Genomic DNA, 23,245 nt, shown 5'->3' with positions numbered 1-23,245 from the left:
GATTAACATGTTAGCAGAGATATGATGGGAAAGTTTACCACTGGGTTGTATCTCTATTTCTTTTAAACTGTTTAAATGAGTCAGAGATCAGCTGCTGTCATTTAAAAAATGACAAATTTTCCATCTTCAGTCCATATAGATTTTCAGCAGGTTTTTGGTTCAGGACCCTTTTTTCTGTTGTAAATGAGTTACAGGTCTAGACAGCAGGAAGACCAGTTCAGACTTTTAGCCATACTTGGACAAAGTAGTTCAGTATTGCATTGCTGACATAAGCAAGACCTTCAATGCAAATCTGTCTGTCTTAATGTCAAGATGGCAGTTCATGATGCTCCTAACATGGAAATAAAAACATACTCTTCAGAGAAGATTCAGTGAGATAGAAACCCAACTCTTGTCTTTTTGCTTTTAAGTATACAGCCCGATAAGGGATCGTTTCCAGAACCATCTATGCTTAACAATAAGGAAAGTCCTGGAGAAGTGATAAAAGCAATACTATACTGAATAGGCCAAGTTAACATAACAAGCCAGCGACAGCTCCCAATCTTATTCCACACCACTAAATCCTCATCAACTCCGCCACCTGCTGCTCGATTACCATTTTCGGCTGCATACTTTACTACTTGCAGTTTGTAAACTGCAGAATAGAATTTCTTTTAAGGGGCATTCGTTTGTGCTCAGGCTTTCTGAGTTGTCTATGTTTAAGTTTTTATTTTTTTCCGATGGTACAGAGGCATACTGTAGTTATCACAAGCTCAGAGTGTCCTCTCACGGCTGTAGACGGTAATGCTTACTCCTGTGTTCATGCCAGTCTGAATTAACATTTACAACATGTTAAATGGTATATAATGCACCTAACTATAAGTTGCAAGACCAGCCAAACTATGAAAAAATTGCGACTTATAGTCCGGGAAATACAGTAACCTTGGTTACCATGGTTTCAGACAGTACATTAACCAAACAAGACCGACTGGGGCCAGAGATACAAATTTAGAATCTAGGAGTGTAAAAGAGAGTGGTCACTTACCTGCTTGATAGGATGACACATATTAATTCAAGGAATAAACTCTAATAAAGTGTCTATTTTCCTTAACAGCACCATCACCTGTTTTTATCATTAATTACTAAAAGTGCCTTCACATGCCATGTGCACTGCTGCTCCTGTATAACATCACTGATGCTGGCTTTGGAGCTGTGCACTGCTGGTGGTCTATTTGTTTAACTTGTTTATTTTCTTTGTTTGCATGGTAACTTGTATTTGTGGATGCAATGAACAACTGTGTTTATTGACAACGTTTTTCCGAAATGTAACTGAACTCATGCATTGATTTCCACCACAGAATCATGGTTTAAATGCAGTGCCTACAGCTTGAGGATGATGGCTAATCAGTTTAGGTGGGAATATTGAACTACTTGCCAGCACAGCCTGTCCCATTTCAAAACCAGACTATAACAAAAGTTCTCAATTACCATATTTGATTGATTGCCTCTGTGCGACGCTGAATTAAATACAGAGTTAAAATGATTTGCAAATTATGGCAAAAATCCTCAGCTTCCTCAAACTCAAAAAGATGTCTTGAAATTATGTGTTGAGCTTAATATAACAGAATTTAGGCTTTTAAATGACCAAAATGATCAGTTAATGAGGTTAAATATATTTACATATACTAAAATTTTGAATCAGCCTTGCAAATTAATACCTGAAAAACAAATCAAGCAGACTGCAGTCTCTGAGTGCAAGTATTTCTTCAACTATTTTAGTGAAAGGGAAAGGTATGCTGCATTATTTAAGCTCCTTATGTCCCAGAGGGGGACGTGTGTGTCAAGCAGAGAGGGATGCTAAGAGTCCACTGGCGAGGACGGTGGTGAAGGGATTAGAGTGTGTGACTCACTTTTATTCTTGTTTTTGACTCTTATCAATTACACTACAGCCTTGATCAGGGCTTTAATCCTTTTAGTGGGTGAGAAGCAGAGGAAAACCAAAAGCACGTTTGCATTCATCACTCTCTTGTGAAATAATGCCTTCTGTCATCCTGATTCCTCAGCTTCACTGGTTCCCCTTGGAAAAGTAGGAGGACTGTGTGGTACCAGGTGGGTATGAATCAGAGCACTCTCTTTCTGTTACTTCTAAATGTTGTCATCCTCACTTTTTGAGAACTGGTATAGCAGTATAGAAGCAGGATCCTCCTCCTATTAGTTGAACATGAGTTGGAATGTATGCTTATTTATCTTTTTTAATGTATATGGCTCTCCTACATGTGTGCCTAATGGTAGCGCTGCTCCTTTAATTGGCTTATCTTTTCAGGGACAGTCCGTCCGACTTAGTTCTTTGAACGAAGTTGTATAAATAAATGCACAAATCCAATATAACATTCACATATGTTTTTGCATGTCATCATACTTTGCTATTAAATGCCTCATGAAGGGCCTCATTTGTGTAACAAAGTACTATGGCCTTCACTGTATTGGTCTTCCGCAGTTGATAATAATAGAAAGCACAATAAGCATACACATTCATGTGTCTTAACATGTCTCCCTCATACCTATTAGTATAAAGTGCAGTTCAAAACACTAGTAAAACAGCTTTTAAATATGCAAAGATAACTGAATAAATGTACTTTACATTATATATCTGTTTTAAGTGGTGTTTACACTGATACAGTGAACATTTGGCAACAGGAAACCAATTATAATAATAATAATAATAATAATAATAATAATAATAATAATAATAATAATAATAATAATAATAATGCATTTTATTTCTTGGCGCCTTTCAAACACCCAAGGTCACCGTACACAAAAATAAAAATAAATAAAAAGACAATAAAAACATAAATTACATAAGAGTTAAAAGAGATAACGGACATTGATATAAAAATAAAAAAATATATATATATATAATATATATATAAAGATATATAATATATAATTATATGTTATGCAGTAAAAAAGATGCTAAAACACAGGGATGCAGCAAAATTTTTATTGAAATATTTATGCAGTACAATTATGCATACATTTATACTTACTTGTAAGCTTCAATAATGACATGCCTCTTCCTAGTAAACAATGAAGGATTGGCTGCCTGCATGTAAATAAGGGCCCTGGTGTCCTTGTAGGTCCTTGCAACATTGAAAATACCTCAATATAAATATATATATATATATATATATATATATATATATATATATATATATATATATATATATATATAAAAAATAAATAAATAAAAAATAAACCTGGCGGAGCCAAGTAGAAGAAAAATACACACATCAGTCTTTGCACATTAGCAATTTACAACAGTTATTAATCAAACAATGTTTTAGTCATTGTAAAAGCTGTATGTTTTATATCTCTTTTTTTCAGCTCAGTCTGGGTTGCGAAGCACGGAAGCAACCGTTCTCCGCTTTGCGCCGGACGGTTTACACCTCCGCGTCATCCATCAATTTATGATAATGGACACCTTGAAGGGCTTTATCCCGCTTATACCATAGTCACTTACGAAAGAAATAAATATTAAATCAATTATTATTACGTTAATGTTGTTTTTCATCGTTAAAATGCTTCGTTATTTTACAAGAAGTCCACTGAGTGGATTATTTTGTTGTGATGCGTTGTCAGGGTAACCGGCTCTGACACAGAACCTGCAGCTCGGTCGGTCGCAGCTGTTGTATTAGACCTGATCAATCAAGCAAGAAAGACAGGCGACAAACAATTTAAAATGAAATGAAACACTGCCGTTGATTGTGACATTTCATAAATATACTGGCATGTCCATAGTGGCGTTTGAAGGACAGAGACAATGTTTGTGGACCCTGACCACTGCTGGTTGGGATGACAAAATGTTGCTCAATTCTTGTCTCTCCTGGACTAACGGAGCCCAATAAGCCTGCAAACTGCTTTCACAGCAATGCGCCATCACAGACATGATCTGTGCCTCCAGCCCGGTGTCTGAGTTTCTGTTGGGATGGTTACCAACTAGTGTCTAGTCAGTGCAATTTGCAACAAGGCTATTTGACCGGAACTTCTTTTATAGATGCCCATTATCACTTTTTAATGGACACCCTACAGCCAATCAGAATAAATTATTCACCCAGACCATAGTATAAAATTAAATAACTTCATACTTCCACATCTACGAAACAGCCTCAGCCTGCACTGGCTATTTTTTACTGCTATTTATTTATACAGTGTTTTTATTATTTCTTAGTATTTGTGTTTTTTAGGCTTGTGTTTCATATGTTTTGTCTAATTAAATGTTGACAGTGCACTTGAGCTTGTTGCAACTGTTTTCTAATGTGGTTTTTTTATACTGCAAATGGTAAATAAACTGAACTGAACTGAACTAAACTGAGTTGTTGGGCGCCGTTTTTCAGCTCTGGAAAAGAGGCGAAAGGCCCTCCCCTTCCTCTATGTTGGCAAAATGGCATCCGTTTAGTATGTGTAGTGTTAATTTTTCCCCACTGGATTTTTTGCCGATTTCAGGGCAGCATTTGGGTACTTTTAGAGCATTGTGTTTTTGTTTAAATGTTAGTGTGAACGCATCATACACTTAAACTCTCTCTTGACTTAACTGTCTCCCTCGGGACTTAGCTTAACTGTCAACAGACATGAGGGAAGAACTCACACAAGTGCTTTGTTCTGGGTTTGCACAGTGTTTCAGAGAGGTGATTCCGTTCACTAGCCTGTTGCAAAACAGCGGTGTGAACTACTAACTGCTATAGGTAGCAATAAATGTTGTTGTTAGTTGACTCAAAAAATAATTCTGTTGGTAGCAATACCACAATTAGTAATACTCTTTGCAGCAATATTATATTTGCATTACGAGTAGCAATACTTACCCAGAGCTAATGCCAGCCCCTACAGGTGATCATTGGTGGAATCCAAACTCTCACTGTACTAGCTACCCACAGAGAAGCAGCAATGCTCCTCTCACCTAGCCACACCAGGTTAGCTGTGGTAAGATCCATTTATGTTCGATGGACGATATGCAGATGGATGGACAGTTTTGTCTGTTTTCTGTGTTGGTTACATACATAATTTGGTGGATTTTCAGGGAGCTTAGCTATCCATTGCTTGATGCAGAAGACTCACTCGAAATCGTAGGGGCAGTGCTGAGCCAATTAACTGACTTGACCAGCGAAGGAAACAAACCAGAGAAAAAAGAAGAGGATCAGGAAGGGAAGAATGAAGACAAGGACAACAACTGTATAAATTGCGCAAGCTTTTAAAGAAAGACTATATGTGAATGTTTATTGCGTGTTGGGTGTTTGGGAACAACTTTATAGTTGTGCATTTCCCCTGCTAAACAATGTCAGAAACTGACAATGGCTCGCTATCACGAGTGCTAGCACTACCCACCAGTGGAGGAATTGACTTAACAACCATGGCAATGCAAAAGACGCATGGAAATATGAGGATGGTGACATATGTTTGAACGTTTCAAACGGACATTGCTATTAAACATAAGGCAGCAAAAATGGGCCTTTAGTTGTCACTGAACGTGCTGTTAGTCAAGAGCCAGTGGATCATGCAGTAACGCTGACCCCTGATGCAGAACCTGGAACAAGCTGGGGTGAAATATTCAACACTGTTGACCCAATGACTGGATTTAGTTGCCCATGGCCTAGTGGCTGGTTCTCTGGCTTTCTCTATGGCGGGGGTTGAGAGTTCAGAGATTCTCATCTCTGATGAAGATGAAGAAGATTACCCACCTTTAAGACCCTCTAGTTGGACTGTAAGTGTTGGTCAGGCTGGTGATCGACAATCATCTTCAGCCCCTCTGGATTTAGACCCACAGGATGTGTGGAAACACACCAAACTGAAACTCGACATCCAGTGGCCTGAAGTGCAAGCTGAGGCTAGCTGGTCCCATTATGATGGGAAGAACCTGCCAAAAGCTAAGAGAATTGGGAAACAGCTTCTACCATTTTCCCCAGAACTGCTGGAGGTGTTTGCCTACTCCTGGTGGAGCAAGCCCTACAGGGAAAAGTAGGAGCTCTGTGCTTGACTGTAAGGGAATGGAAACGTGTGGCATCCGCCAGATGCCCCCAGTCAAGCCTTCAGTGGCAATACACGTTCACCCCTACCCTCCAGTGCGGATTGTTTTCAATCCAACCTGACAGATAAATCCTATAAGGGAACTGGTCTCACATTTCCCAAAATGGAGTGAGACCTCTATCCTACACAACTGGTCATGTGGAGGGCCAAAGTCCCCAAGCATGCAGGTTGCAGAACAATGTGTTTTGCGCCACAGTGCCAAAAGATGATCTTACCCCACAAATCACTGGACTGGTCTGTCAGCCCCCTGTCACTTAGAGTGGAAGGTGGTAAGACTGCACAGACTCAAAATGGATTCTGAACACAATAAGCAGAGGTTACAGGCTGCAATTTGCCATTTCCCCCCCACATTTTTGGGGAATGATCCAATCACGAGCCGAAGGGCAAACTGCTCGCTTCCTACAGAAGGAAAATTCTTCACTATAATTCCTCAGAATGTCATTAAGACAATCCAAAGTGCAAGAGCACCTTCCACAAGGTCTATGTATTAATACAAATGGTCCATCTTTGGAAAATGGTGCTCTGATTTGCAGGAAATACCATTTCAGTGCTCTGTGGCTGTGACTCTAGCTTTCCTTCAGGATTTGGTGAATCAAGGAAAAGCTTTTTTAACCATCAAGGTATATTTAGCTGTGATCTCATTATACCACACTGGTTTTAAGGGGAAAACTATGGGACAGTACTCTGTGGTGCGTCAATTCATGAGGGAAGATTGCCACAAGCTGCCAGTCTCAAAGCCCTTGGTCCTCCATGGGACTTCCCCATGGTGTTAGGTGCTTTCACTGTTCCACCTTTTGAGCAGCTGGAACAGGTGGATCTAAAGGTGGCAGATTAAAGAAACACTGTTGTTGGCACTTGCCTCAGCCAATCCTGCATTCTTGTCTAAAGTGGTGGGGTCTGCATGACAGCAGGTTACCCATGACCTTTTGCTTATGCAATCTGGGAGTCAGTATTTTCTGTGAGATGGGGAACAAATCCTTTGAAAGAGAACTTTAGGTTACTTGCGTGACCCCAGTTCTCTAAGTAGCATCAACGAGTTTTCTTATAGTGAGTCACTGAGCTTTAAGCAAGTAACCTAATGTTCAATATTTCACTCCATTTTTACATTTATCTACATTTGTAGGCAGAGTTAATCAATATTGATGAGATTACACAGACTTATTCAAAATGATCATTAAAGTTTATTAAGCATTTAACACAAGTGGTAAAATCACACTTCTTTGTTTAGACGAAAATCTGGTTTTTCATTTTATTTGACTTTTTAAGGAGGTGCATTACATCTTACACCACTTGAAATTTCCATTGCACAATGAATTAGTGTAAATAATAAAATAGCATGGTTGCTCCAGACATCTTAGTCTCTCAAGATTTCTGAACCCATTATTGGCATTTATATGTTGTATTTCCTTATTTTATGTCATCCTTTATGCTCACACACACGCACACACACACACACACACACACACACAGCCACACACACGCTTTCTTTGCTTTTGTGTTGCCAGATCAATTAACAGATTAGTGGTTGTGTGGAATAGATTGAAGGTCCAGGATGTTGTCTGTGTCTAATGCATTTTCTGAAGAGAGAGTGAACATGAGCTCAGCTGTCAGGGGAATATCGACAATCTGGAGTGCAAGGTTACGTTCACTCTCTAAGGATTCATCCTGTGCCATTTTTCATCTGTAATTGAGTTTACTTTACTAATCCTGACATCATTCTCTAATATAACACTTTCTAATACAGGTATTCATTTCCAATGTGTACAGTAAAAATGCACATTTGCATCTGTAAAAAATTCTGTCAAATATGATGTGTGCTTTGAAGAAAGTGCTCTGTGTATTTAGTGTTTACGATCCTTTGTATTTAATTTTTCTTGAAGTACTCTGAACAAACCATATTGTGTTTACTTTCCTCCCCACATTGCTATTTTTATTTAGATATTTCCTTCAGGGATAGATAGTCTTTCTGCCTGTGATCATGTAGTTGTATAATTGAAATTAAGGCTTAAGTTTTTATTACCAGTAGACCCTAATTGAAAATGGATGATGTTTTCCCCTGTGGTGTTGCTTTTTGTTTGCATAAAAGCAGAGGTCATTTGTTCACAGTAATTCCACCTGTATTTACACAGATGGCCAAGCTCACTGTGCATCTTTGAGGACACACAAGTTTGTGTCTCGTTTGTTTTGTCAGATGTGTGCACCAAGTCCAGGCAGCTGGTCTACTTTTTGTTACGAGTAGACCATTGGGGGTACTGTAATTAATTCCCAAAGGCACCCTGTGGTGTTTGGACCTCTTTATGTGGATATATGTAGGATGTATGCAAGTTTAATGCACCCCCCCCCCCCCCCCCAAAAAAACAAAAACAAAAACAATGTGGTCATAATTAATTGTAATCATAATCACAATCACAGCATATCTAAAGTTACAAATTTTACAGCCTTTTTAAAGGTGAAGTGTGATCCAATGATGACCATTTCTGAACAGGAACACACAGACTGCTGTGGGCCCTACATCAGCCGTACTGACTCACATGGATAGGTCTGAAGGCCCATTTATCATCCATTTTCCCCAATGTACGTAATAGGTACATTTGTTTCAAGTGTTGTCATAAGTTGTCACCCTTCATACTTCCATGCAAATTCTACGTTGCTAAATTCTTCACTTCTTTTTTTGGACACTGGTTGGTGACAGTAATGCACCGCTATAAAGTTGTTTGCAACTGCCCAACACACTCACACAGCCCTTCTTCAAAAGCTCCCACCATCTATAAAGTTGTTGTCCTTGTTGTCATCTTCTTTTTCTTCTTTAGCCTCCTCCTGTTCCTCTTCTTCTTCTCTGATTTATTTCTTTCGCTGGTCGCATGTCAGTTATACAGCTCAACATTGACCCCATGGTTTCCGGTGGTATTGCTCCGTTTGCTGCGTCAACCGACAGATCCGTCAGGCCCCTGAATACACACACATTAAGCTTGTAAACGACGTGTATCCATCTTCTGTGTCGAGCACAAATGGACCTTGAAACTGACTGACATACATGGAAACACGAAGAGAACCGCCCGCCTTAACTTTCAACCAATCAGAAATGTTATGAAATGAAGACAGAAATGAGACAAACTATTGATCACTGTACTGCTGATATGTTGAATATCATTCTGTAAATGTCACTACAACAGTAGACTGATTTAGTTAGCATAGTAACAATTTTGACATGACAGTTACATGCAATATGTAATATGTGTATCTGTTAGAATATGAACTATATTGACCCATATAAACAATACAAAACTAATATATTAAATCAGTTGCTGTGGTTGGTCCTTTGGGGTGTGTTTGTTTGTATATTTCCCATCATGCTGCACAGTCAGTTAAGGGTATGTGTGATTCCTTAAAAATCTCCCTGAGTAACAAAACACACTTCTACCATTGCTTCCTGTGAAATGATTAGAGTAGATCAGATAAACTTTGTGTAATATAACATAGCAAATGCCGGTTATGATGTCCCAAGATGACTGGCTTTTTTAAAATAGTCAGTCATTATCAAATTAGTCTCAAATCTATTCTCTTTTTTTCTTCAATTTTTGTCATTATTGGTGTGTTTTTTTTTTTTTTTATTTTAAAACACCAAACAGCACAGAACTGGTCACACATAAAACTTTGTATGACAGCACAAAACAAAAATGCTCAAAATAAAGACAGTTCCTTCTTGCATCCAACCACTTATTAAGTCAGCTACATAATGTCCATTAATACAAGTTAAAGTTTAGTCCAAAAGCTTCCAATGGTTTCGTCCATTTCAGAAGAAAAACATCAGACCTTCCATCATCATAATACCTTAGCTTTAACACATATAGGACTTCCAGAATTATTGATTTCCATGTGGGAACACAGGGAGGTTTGTCCCTGACCCACTTAATCATTATAGTTTTCCTTGCTTACATTAAAAGTGTTTGAGTAACTTTATGTTGTGTCAATGATTCAGGAACCTTTTTAAACAAACATATCAGTGGATCTACTGACACATGTTTACCTGTTGCTTGTTTACCTTTTGTACTGTAACTCTTTAAATCTATATTTATATTGAGATTCTGGAAGGCAGCAGCAACATTTAATCCAAAACATAATTTGGTGTTACACATTTGAGCAGAGTACACCAATATTTTCTTAACCATGCAAGTTTATATATCTCAGGGGAAAAGGGTTTACAAAGTACCAACTCAAACCAGGGACATTGTGCTTGTTAAATTACTCAGGAAGAGAGAATCCTGGTCAGAATGGTCATTATATTGTTTTCTACATTTAGCAGATCCCACCCACCCTGGTTCTTTGGTAATTGTGTCTCTAGTTTAACTTTAGGTTTCCTGCCAGCCCAAACAAAGTCTGACATGGCTTTATTAATCATTTAGATATCCTCTGATTTTAAAATCACAAAATAGCAAATAGGATATATAATTTTTGGAAGAACCAACAGCTTAATAAGATTAAATGATTTAGGAAGACTCTTCCATCTGGTTAGGTTTTCTTTAAGCAGTTTTATCCAGGATTCAGTCTTCTCTACATATACTACTGACTGTAAATTTTACTACTAAGTACATGAATTCTGACGGAACCCAGCGGAAAGGTTTGACATACAGAGGTTCAGTGTTTCTACTTTTGCCTAGTAGCATAATCTCTGATTTGTTAATCTTGTAACCAGGTATTAAGACCAACTCCTTGACAGACTCAATCACAACTGGCAATGATTTTGCTGGCTGTGTTAATGTCAACAGGACGTCATCTACATACAACAGAATTTAATGTTGTTGTATACCAACAGTTACTCCCTGAATATTTGGATTTTGTCTTATGTTCATTGCTAAGGGCTCAAAAGCCAGAGCAAACAGGAGGGGGGATAGTGGACTCCCATGTGCTGTGCATTTAAAGGGAGCTGACAGGAGGCCATTTGTTAAAACTAAAGCAGTAGGAGCTCTATATAGATGTTTGATCCAAGCTAAATAATTTGGTCCAAAACAGAATCTTTTCATTACTTCAAACATTCAATTCTATCAGACGCCAGACAATTGCCCCAGGAGTCTGGTTGAAGTTCAAGTAGTGAACACTATTAACAAGTCGTCTTGTGTTATAGTATGAGTTTCTGCCTTTAATAAAGCCCGCCTGATCCACATCTAGAATGGAAGTCAAAACCTGCTCTAATCTGGTAGCTAGTATTTCAGACAATACATTATTTTGTTGTCCATGCCAAGAAGGCTAATCTGTCAGTATAAGGCAATAACCTGAGTATTTTCCATTAGACTCTTTCTTTTTTTTTTTTTTAATAATACTAAGACCAAGGAAGTGAAAGAGGATGAACTTTCTGTTTCACATGAGTGTAAGACATTACTTTTTTGTCTGGTAAAATAGGCTGCATTCAGCACAGTCCCCTGATTCATGATCTGTACAGTCTGTGATGACACAAGCACTAAAAATCAATGTTAATGTGTTTAAGGACCAGAGAGGCAGCAAATCTTCAGGGACCTTCCAACTGTCTGTTGGCTCCAGTTCCAGTCAATTACTCTTTGGTATCAGCACACTGTGCCTGACTGGAAATTGAGCTGATGGATCACAACCTCAGATGGACAGTGGATGAAAAATGACTTGCATCATGCCACCACCCTGAGGTGGTTTCACCACTTGTATGACAACAGATAGATGCAGACATTATTCAATGTAAATGCCTATCTAATATAAACAACTTTTCAATTTTTAATCTGACAAGCAGTTTTGCTTCTGAGGACTTGTTACATATGTTCAGCAATCAGATTTCATTATGGAAGCATGTGCTTCAAATTTCTTCTAGCAGCAGCATAACATATTTGCAGTTCAGCCATTAAACCAGCTTTGTCTTGAATGTTTCCTCTCAGTTTGTTTTGAAGAAGCTCTCTCTCACGCTCAGTAAATTTTTAGTTATTACTTCCTTCCTAAAACTTGAACCCCATGACCACTCTAAAACAGCATATGTGACTGCAAATTACAGAAATTGTTGGAAAATTGCTCCAGAAGGAGAACTTTTAATTGGGACTTCTTTGAAATGTCTGTCATGAAAAGCCTTCCTTACTCTAAAAAGAAGAAAAAAAAATCACATATAGCCATATTTGGGTTTTTCTGGTCCCCAATTTATGTGTTTACTTTTAAAAGTATTGAGCAGCACAGAGCAGCAGAACTGAGCTGACCAGGTCCAGGACCTGCAGGAACAGCAGCCAGCTAAAACCAAGCCAGACTCCTCCAACAGCCACTAGGGTTCCTCACCAGCTTCCTCACTAGCTCACAAGCTAGTCCCACCAGGCTTCATTGCAACTACCAAGCTAGTTTCAGGAACCCTTAGCTGCCACTCTGCCTTCCCTGCTACTGGAGAATCTAATCACCAACAGCTTCCAGGCCCAGGTTTCACCAGCATGCCACCAAAGAAACCCGAGGCCAAACCTGAAGATGCGTCACTTGTCCAGGTAAATGATCTGCTACAACAACAGAGAGAAATGTTTGCATCACTGCTATAATGGCACAGCAACAGCAAGAACATTTCTTAGGATTTGTAAACATAATTATGGAGTCATCTAATGCTAGATTGGATGTGATGGAAAAAGATGTGTAAGACATTAAAACAAGTCTCCAAATTACTGAATGAAAACTAGACAAACAGATCATGGTAAATCTATGCAAATGGATATCTTGAAGATATGTGACAGCCTACTAGCTGTTATGGACAAACTGGAGTATCTGGAAGGACAATCAAAGAGGAATAATCTAATATTTGAGGGAGTTGTACAATCACCAGGAGAAACATGGGCTAATTCTGAGGAGAAGGTGAAACAAAACATTAAGGAGAAGTTGCAGCTTTCAAGAAAAATTGAGTTGGAAAAAACACACTGCACAGCCTGAACTCAGCAATAACAGACCTCGACCGATTATGGTAAAATTCCTCCGGTTCAAGGACAGGTCACTGGTATTACAGAGAGCTAGAAAAGGACCAAATGGGACCAAAATGTACATAAATAATGACTATACAGAGGTTGTAAGACAAAAGAGAAAAGAACTGATGCCCAAACGGAAAGCTACACGGGACAGAGGGGACATTGCATTTTTAAGACATGACAAATAAATTATTCACCCCAGAAATAGCACTCAAAAACTCTCCAGAGATATTAAGATTTGGGAAAGGATGCACCATCACATCATCAGGAACAATATAACTATCACATGTCAGACAGGCTTGACTCTGCCAACAATGAACTAAGAATAGCACAAATTAATATTACCAGCATCTGGAACAAAAATAATAAGTTAAATGTTCATGGATATAATATATTTAGAAGAGATAGAAACAAATTTGGTGATGGAGTTGCCTATTACATTCAGGATCCTATACCAGTTCAAATGAGGAAAACTAGTAAAATATGACATCAAAATACTTTGGTTGCAAATGTATTTGGTTGCAACCATACTTTAAACCAGTGTTGATTGGTTGCTATTACAGACCATCTGGTTCAAAATCCAACACTGAATTTGAAAATAAATGACAGTAATTAATTAAGTTCATGAAACTAAGCTTTTGGGCATCATAATTACACTACATTTCTACAATTTGACCTTCTTCATTTGTCTTTGAATAAGATTATCAAACTTTTACGCTGAGGAAATTAGTTTTTTTTCCCCCTGTGTTTAAATGTCAATATTTGGGACATCTTTATAGTTTTAAATGCCAATCATCATTATTTTTCCAGGCATTTTACAATGTTTTTCAGACCAGCAGCCAAGCATTTCTCACCTTACTCATCTATGGAGAATGTCAATAGCTCATTAGAAGAGGCTCTTTCCTCTCCTCTGGCTTTTACATCATTACCTCATTCTCCCTTCAACCCATCAGCTCACAAATGTCTGCAACACATTGTGTGTGTGTTTGTGTGTGTGTGTGTGTTTGTTAGATTCATGTCTATGTGCCTGTTCATTAGAGAGGGGGTGGTGGCTGCAGAGGTGTTAGTGATGTTTCAACATCAATTCATTCCAAAGCTTGACTCTGACGCTCCTCTCCTTTGCTAATTTAACCTTGTCCTCAGCTGTGTGATTGAGCGGCATTGACCTGCATAGTTTTTCACAGAGGTGGAAGAATTGATTATGAACAGTCTTAATGCATATCATCAGCCAGAACATTTATTCATGGATTCATTTCCTTTTTTTCACTGTCATTGGCTGGATTTTCACTCTATTATTCTGTAATTATTAGTAGTAGGATGGTGGTGGTGCAAGAGAAAATTGAATGTAAAATTATACAATTTTTGGTATTTCATATGCAGTTAAACTGTAACATCTTGCTACAACAGTACAGTATGCATACAGTTTCAAAAAATGTCACACAATCCAAATGATTTGATGACATAATCTATAGTAGCTTGACTCTGCAGTTTAAAAATCCACTTTTCATATCTCGCTCACTCGCAATTCCTGACTTTTCAATTTCACTGATTAAGGTTAAGAGTCAAAAGTAAATACTTAGAAGTCAGAACATGGTTTGACTTAAATATTAAAATATACGTTGTGATACAGTTAGAAAAATCTTCCTGGTTATGGCTTAATCATTTCATTATTTATGTGCCACGATTCCCTTCATGTCACATGAACACTACTGGACAGAAAACAATTTAATTTGTCATTTTTTGCCATCTTAAAATTTGCGATCATGGACACCGTGAAACTACATAACAACATTATGTTTTGGACAAATGGACAGATGTACCTACTTCATGTTTTTGAAAATAGTTGTCCAATCTCTTACCAGTTTATGAAACAGTCATAAAATAAGCATTATTGATTGATGTGAATGTAAAATACTTCTCTTTTTTGTAAGTGATGAACACTCTGAGTACATGGGTTGGAGTCAATGTGGGATTCAAGATTTTACTCAAGGATACTTCAATATGTGTACTGGCAAAGTTAGGGCTTGATCCAACAACCTTCCAATAACCAACAATTTAACTAGCAACACTAAATCTCTCTGCTTCATATTTCCTCATACTGCAAATGGGGTTCAGCAGTATTGTAAATGGAAAATAATTTGAAAATAATGTCCAAAAAGTATTTTGATTCTACTTCATAAACTGTAATAAGACCAAGCTTTGGTCTCACATTTTCTACAATATACTATAAATAGATGCTGCTGCTGCTTCTGCTTCCAAAAAAACTTTGCTAAATTAAAGATTACATTATTCAGATGAGCCTAGTGCTACATATTTAAGTAAAATAAAGACAAATGGTTTCAACAAAACCCATAAATTCATGTATTTTTCTAAGTCTGTTTTGTTGTTAAGCAACCAGCCAGGCTCAGTGTGATCTTTAATTGCAACATGATCCTCAACAACATAAACACATTTATCTTGGAACTGTTTACCATATCAGAAACTGAACATATCCTAAATAAGAACACAGGAGAAAAATTGAAGTGACACATAATATTATACACTGCAGGCATAGTACGCTGCAGGTCTGTAGTGCCTGTAATCATTGACTCTGCACCATTATCCACCTTGAACTGCAGTCAGGGCTGCAGAACACAGATTTAAAACCCTCAGAGAGGAGCATAGGGAAGATTATATTATCATGTGGATTTGTAATAATTTGAGAAAGAGGAGCATTTTCTCTGTGGATGAAACACATTAAAGGCACACATGCTGTGGAATAGAGCTCTTGTTTGGTGATGAAACCCTATATTCCCCTTTTAGCATCTTCTGTAGGAGAGGTTCATCCATCTGAGTGTGATGGCCACTTTGTGCCTGCAGTCACATTTAGGGCCGATATTGAGAGGAAAAATGGTGGGACAATGAAAAAACAAGGGTGGGGGTTGGGATGAATGGGTTTCTGCAACCAGGGAAATGCAACTTGGAGCATGAAATCAGAGCCACTGGAGATGTCTGCTCTCTCATTGTATCCTGTTCTGCTGACTTGGATGTTTGTGGCTGTAATGAATACTGTGCCTGGGATTGTGGAGGCTTCCCTGGGCTGCTCTGAATTCAGCTGCAGTTCAACATAAGGTAGACTCTTTGACTCTACAAATGGATGATTGGATTTTTTTCCTTTTTCCTGGTCTACTACTTAATGAAATTCATTGCTTTAGCAAAAAGGGCTTTATTGTGTGCTTGCTTGGTTTCATTGTCTGTTTTCAAGCACAGTGCAGATAAATGTGCCCAGAGAAAATTGTTTTGAGGTATAATTGCTTATACATCAAGATGTGTAATATTAGTTACAGTGTGCCTTTGGTGAAATGAAAACAAAAACAACAACATGTGATGCAATAAAATAAAATCTATATTCTGTGTTTTAACAATTTAATAGTTGTTGTCCTTCAAGATGTAATTTTTCCTCACAAAGCTGACTTTTGTGTGTTTTTTTTCATGCTATAATAGTATTAGAAACTCTTTTGCACACAAATCCTTAATTTCTAGCAGTCTTTAACTGGGTCAGCTATCTAATTTCTAGGGTTTTTTTCCTTAAAAAAATTACATAATATCAGTGTTCATCAACTTTGCTAATGATAGGCAAGAATAATGCTATATTTTATTTAATTTTTAGTTGAATGTGCCCCATGATAGACTGGCAACCTGTCCAGAGTGTACCCTGCCTCACCTAGTAGCAGCTGAAATAAGCTTCAACCCTCTGCAACACTGGAATAAACCAGTTAATAAACAAGCCAGTATTATGCTAAGACCTGATCCTCTGCAATATTCTGCTCCCTTTTTGGCCCATTTAGTAATCAAAGCATTTTCAAAAACATGCAGGAGTATGTTAATGTTTTTTAGCACCCCCTCTCAATAACAAGAAATACTGTGTAACTGCAGTATTTCTTGCTTAAGAAAAAAGTTAAGGTGAAGAAGAAAATTATTTGTTTTAAACACACATTTACAGGGTAAATATAAATAAAAACTCATCCACATCAGGTTTTTACTACACACTCATAGCCAACCCCACTGTAGACTGAGCAGCTTATTGGAGCATGATTACACACCAAAAGACCCCCAGCTAAATATCACCCAGATGAACAGCCATTTTTTCACTACAATAGCTAAATGAATACAGTGCCCTGCTTTTCAAAAGCAGCTTTAAAACCCATTGAAATGGTGGAGGTTTCACAGGAGACTCACAAGAACTGCGTATACACAGCTGCTGTCTGTGTTAAGTGGCTTGAGAGACACAAATTTCCTGCAAGCTAAAGATCCTGAAGAATCGCATAACAATTTTATAGAAGTTATGCCAAAAAACGTTTTTCTTTTTCTAAAAGTATAGGATTATAGCTACAGCTGTGTAAAAACTACCAATGTTCAGGTAAGACTAAATAAACAAAACTAGATTCTTATTACACTGTAAAGAATGCGCCATAAATCTTACACTATGTAGAAATGGCAGAACATTTAATTTGTAAATAATGTAAAAACATAGTTTATTGATCTTTGTGTATGTGGCGACATATTGCTATATTTGTATTTATGGCTTTAGCTTCTCACACTGTGTGTGTGTGTGTGTGTGTTTTCCATTTGACTTCTTTGGAAAGCTTATATTCCATATTTTCAGTATCTGTAAATAACTTAAAGTGCTTCTTGGAGACTTCCTGGCTTTTTCATGGCTGGACACATGTTTTTTTAACCAAATTTTCTTGATCGAGTAATTTACGTTCATATCTCGAGATATATGTTTAATCACTTAAAAAAAGAAGAGGGGCTTTGATAAACTTAAGGAAAGATAGTGGCAGGACAACGCCCCTTAAAACAACAACAACAACAACAACAAAAAACCAAAACAAACCTTGGTGAATTTCTATCAACATGACCAGGGTAAAAGACTTTCCCTCAACCCCAAATATTCCCTAAAACACCCAGTAGAGGCTGTTGACAAAAGTGTTGCAATAAAAAAAGTAATAAAGGCATCAGAAAAACTGAGCTACATATCTTAACAGAATCTAAAAATAAATTATAAATCAATATGTGGAAAATAACTTGCATCAAAATTTTAAAAGCCAAGAAAAAATGTGTTTTAAAATTAAACTTAAAACCCATTTAAAAAAAAATTGCAAGGCCTTTTGAACAAAAATGGGTAATTTGTTCCCTAATTTGGGAGCTACAACAGATAATGCCTGGTCTTCTCTGTGCATCAGCCTCAAATCATTATTGACCCCATTAGCACTTTTAAATTTCCCAATGGTGGACAGTAATGTAGACAAAACATATGCTCAGTTAACCAATAAAATATGATGTATTCTTGGGGTCAGATTGGTGCTATCAGGAAGATTTATCCAACCCAGTCTGGTGATCTTTTATACCAATAAAAATAGTCCTGACTGTTGACTGGTTTGGCTTTGATGTTTCTCAGTGTTTATGGTTTGCTTGACATTCATTCTCATCCCTTGCAGTCGAAGAAATTACCGAACCGAATTTTTCTTTTGCATTTTAACAAGAACAAAATAATTATGATTGAATTTCTCCTTTATAAAACACAGCTGGAAAAGTATTTGAACACTAAGAAATCCCAACAGCTGAAAAACCCCTGCAAATATAGCTGTTTCTACAGGTCTGGCATCTTAATATAGACCCTATAGATGCCCTGGCACACATTAGAACCAGTTGAACATGAGATTATGGGCTAAATAAAAACAACACCAGTGGGATGAAATATTTTCTTACAGGAAAAAAAACACAGATCTTTTTAAAATCATCACAGAATAAACATCTGTGACAACACAATTCTACAATGACAAAGCTCATCTTCGAAGTACTTGTTGCAGTGCTGTTGCACAAGATTGCATAACAGTGATGATGCTGTTAAAGTACCCTGCCATCCTTCTGTAGTTCTCAATTACTAATAGCTGTCTAGCTTTGATAAGAGAACCCAGCACGCTGTCTGGATGTTTAGAAACATTGCACTGAAGCGCAGAAAATCTGCTTCCATGGAGCTAACTTGCAACATCAGTCTCCCTCTCTGAGCATGTAACCGCTCCAAGGATCCCTGCTGTGTAGTCTGTCTGTCTTAGTTTGCCTATATGTGCATCTGGCAGCATGTGTTTGTGTGTGAAAGTAAGACAGAAGGCAGGGAGGAGCAACTGCAGCTTTAAAAGTGTGTTTTATTTGCACAAATCCATTAATGGTTGCAGTGTGCAATAATGTTTATTGAAGAATGTATTCTGTATGTAGATAGATAGATAAATAGTGTGTTCAGGTAAGCTGCTTATATGAAGTTACTTGAAAGCCGAGAGAGGCTGAATTTTGAGCCTCTGACGATTGATGTTAATCTGTCTGCACCAGTCATGTCTTTATCTTTATAATGATGATATCAGCCCTGTGCCGGCTGTAGTGAATCTAATGTATTTACTCATTTTAGCTGATAGACTGGCACTGACTGCACACTCAGATCTGTACAAATTTATAATCAGTGTGTTGTTTACTTTGTCCCATTAAAGGGTCTCCAAATTATGTTTAACTAAGATATTTACATTTTGAAAAAATGTAATAGGACTAAACAGAAATTTAACATTGATCTCTTGGAGAATGGGCACATAACACATAAAGAACAGTCCTCCTAAATGATCTGTTTGTGGAGATTCTTAATGCTGTAAGTGGGAAAAGCTCTGAAAATGGCTAAATCAATGGATTTCAAGTTGCAATGCCACATATTACATTTACAGCCATGTTTTTATCCTTATTTCTAGTTTCATCCTGACTTTAATCATATGTGGTATTTCTATAATGTGCATTATTTAATAGTATCAGGTTTCAGATTGTGTGCAGTGATGCAGTTCTATCTTTGAAAAGCAGTAATTCCAGGAAATGTAATATTCTTAGTGTAACTGTGTAACCATGAAAGATGACGCTTTATTACATTAAAAACTTGAACAATATGTTTCTTTAATGCTGACACCAAAGATGCTCAGCAAACAGGCCCCTTTGCAAAGTTGACTCATAACAGGACAATAGTCTCTTTTCTGTCTGTGTGAAAGGTGCAGAGAGAAAATGGGAGCCAAGGCTGTTGCATCTTTAAACCATTGCGACTGAATCAAGATCAATGTGAAAGTAAGAGCTGACACAGTGGATGTCCAAGCTATTGTGTTACAGGTTATACAACTGATTCTGGATTACCTGAATACTATGTGACAGTTTGAAGTGTGTGAAAGAGCTTCGATGATGAAAGGAGGCTTTACAGCATAATCACTGTGTAAGAGGGGCTTGTGGTTGGAAGCCTTGATGAGGTGTTTAAATGCCACAGTGAACCAATTTTCCATTGAGTTAAAGTTACAAGCGTACGCTTAAATTATGTTTGAATGTGTGAAACCAAAATATTACAGTGCAACAAAGCTGAAAACCACAACAACAATATACTGGAGCTTGTGCTGACTCCTTATTTTAGTCGGCCAGTAAACCTAAATTTTCTGATTAGCGTTAAAATAAAAAAACTAATATAAATATCTTGCAGGTGTTTAGTGCGCAGTGATTTTCTTTATTCATCTTGTGCAAGACAGGATTATTTTATGTCACCTTTTTCTGAAAATCCAGCCATTAGCCATGCAGTGACTCCAGTATTAACTCAGGATCACCATAACTGTGTGCGCCATATTTCTGTGCAGTTCAGATAATGAGTGTTTCAGACCGTACGTGACAATGGCACTGCTCTGCTTGGAAACCCATTATTTCCAATTGCTTGTGCCACACAATGATGATTTGTCAATGTATCATGCAAAGATTAGAGGGACTTGTGTGCGGGCAGCAGTTTAATGCAACCCCCCCACATGGATCCAACCAGGCCTGGAAGTCCTCATACAGGCATTGTTATAAGTTTGGATTTTGAATTTATTTCAAGACTTCAAGAGGATTCTATAGCAGGAAACAGGTTTCCATCTAAGCTAGGACATCAAGTCTATCATACATGTAAATTGTGTAGTGTAAATTTTTGATTTAATGAAGAAGACATCATTGGTGAAAATATTTTGTAACAAGATGCAGGCATGTATAATAAAGAAACCCGGTGGTCATACTCCTATGTTAGCTGTTTTGTATAGCTGGGAGAAAAGGAATCCATATATGGAAGAAATGGAGCGGTGCGAGTAAGACAATTTAAAAGGTAAAATGAAATACTAATAAAAAAAAATGGGGAGTGTTAAGAATTGACTGGCTCCAAGAAATCAGGCAAAAATATTAGCAAATGAATAATTCTGACAGCATGGGGAGGTGGAAGCTTTGAATAGTGTAGACCTGCAGAATTACTCAGAGTTCAAGGATTAGAGAGAAAATGACAAAGCTTCCATATGAAACTTATGCTTTAGCTACATAGCTAAATGACACAGTACTACTGGAAGTTTTTAAATGTCCAAGAACCCAGCAATAAGTGCATTGCAAGCCATGTTTAGTTTAACAGGCCATGAATAGTTGTCCAAATCTTACAAGCTTCTGTGGATATTTTGACAGATTGACTGGCAAAGTGACTCAAATCCATCCAGTGAAGACATCACAATAACATAATGTAAAATAAGTTAAATAATTTGTGCCTTTTAAAGCTTTTTCTTCATTTTGATATTAACTTAATGACACATAAAACATTTAGTGACATTTAAATGTAAACTTCTGTGAGATTTTATTAATAATGTAAACATGTAAGCGGTTTTAAGAGAGGATGTGAACTTTCCCTCTGCCGGGGGAAACCCTTAATTAAAGCATGTGCTGCCGGCTTGTCATGCTTAGAAAAGCAAACTGGCTGCAAAACAAGACTCGATTTCTGTCCTTAAATAAATTTTTGTGTTTGATTTAAGTGGCTGAGAAAAGCATGTAGTATGTGTGCGAGTTTCTGCTAAAGATGCACTGATGTTTGAAACTGTGTCATCACGTAGAATCATCAGAGCCCCGTGAAACGCCGTTGGGATCATCCCCACCACCAACAGAGTTTTAACTCAGCGCTTGAAAGGGAGGAATGCACAATTCAGTTCCTCTTAAATAATGCAGTCTTTGCGAGAATGGCCATCTTCATTTGGTATTTGCCTCGTTAAGGACTAATTTGAGTGAACTTGAAAGAGGTTTAGATGAAAAACAAAGAGTTACACAGACCCCTCATCATTTTCTATGAGCCCCTGGGCTCTGGGTTAATAGCCTGAGTTCCTGCTTTGTAAATAAACATCAAACAGCCATTGCTCTGCTTTTACTTCACCGAGGGGAAAATGCTCACCGTGTTTATGAATGTGGATCTTGTATGCATGCAAGCAAGGTTGAGACCATTTGTGGGTCAGGTTAAATTTTTCGTTGACTCATGTGTATATTAGTGTTTTTAAGCCGTACAAGCATGGAAGCATGTAGGGTTTGCTGTGTGTGTGTGTGTGTGCACGCATGCGTGTGTGTGTGTGTGTGTGAGAGAGAGTGTTTATGTGTTATTGGAGCATAATGGAAGTAATATTTGCAGAACAGCTGCACAGGCTGTCACATTTCAAAGGACTCCCCTTTATCCAAATCAAAATATTAGCAGCAATGATTGCATGTGTTAGTACATTTATAGTATCAGCAAATATAATTTTGCCAAATATTTGTTTTAGGGATTTAAAAATCCATGAATGAATTGACATTTTTAAGAGAGTGTGTGTACCACAATCAGACCTCTGGTTAAGGAACAATGTGTATGTCTGTCTTTTACTTTACAACGTTACGGCTCATCTACAGCTGCAAGGAAGAAGACGGGGCCCATTTTATTCAGGCAGTCAAGCTGGAGGTGCTTGGAGGGGGGATGGGAATAGCCAGAGCATTTTTTTTTCTTTTACACACACTGTCACATGTCCTCTCTCAACCTTGTGCTGCCATCGCCTTGCTCTCCTCCTCCAGTGTTGCTGGAAACCTGACGAGCACTGTAAGCACTCCATCTGCCACCACATCCAAGTATAACTCAGAAATGGCATAGAAATGTCTATTAATGACAAATTCAGTATTTAGATGAACATAGTGAAGCACGAGGAGGGACTATAAATAAGTCTCATCATTCACAAGCTATTTTCACAAATGATCACAGAGGAGTAGAAAGGATGCAGAACATGATGATGTAAACTTCAGAAATCAATGTTTCTTAGACATGGCATTGAAAGAATGGCTTGGACGAGTCTTTCTGTGATTAATATTTTTGTGTGGATATCAGTTCCAGACTGAAGCAA

This window comes from Melanotaenia boesemani, chromosome 3 (genome assembly GCF_017639745.1).
Source record: "Melanotaenia boesemani isolate fMelBoe1 chromosome 3, fMelBoe1.pri, whole genome shotgun sequence".
NCBI lineage: Eukaryota > Metazoa > Chordata > Actinopteri > Atheriniformes > Melanotaeniidae > Melanotaenia > Melanotaenia boesemani.
Note: the sequence above shows the minus strand (reverse complement) of the source record.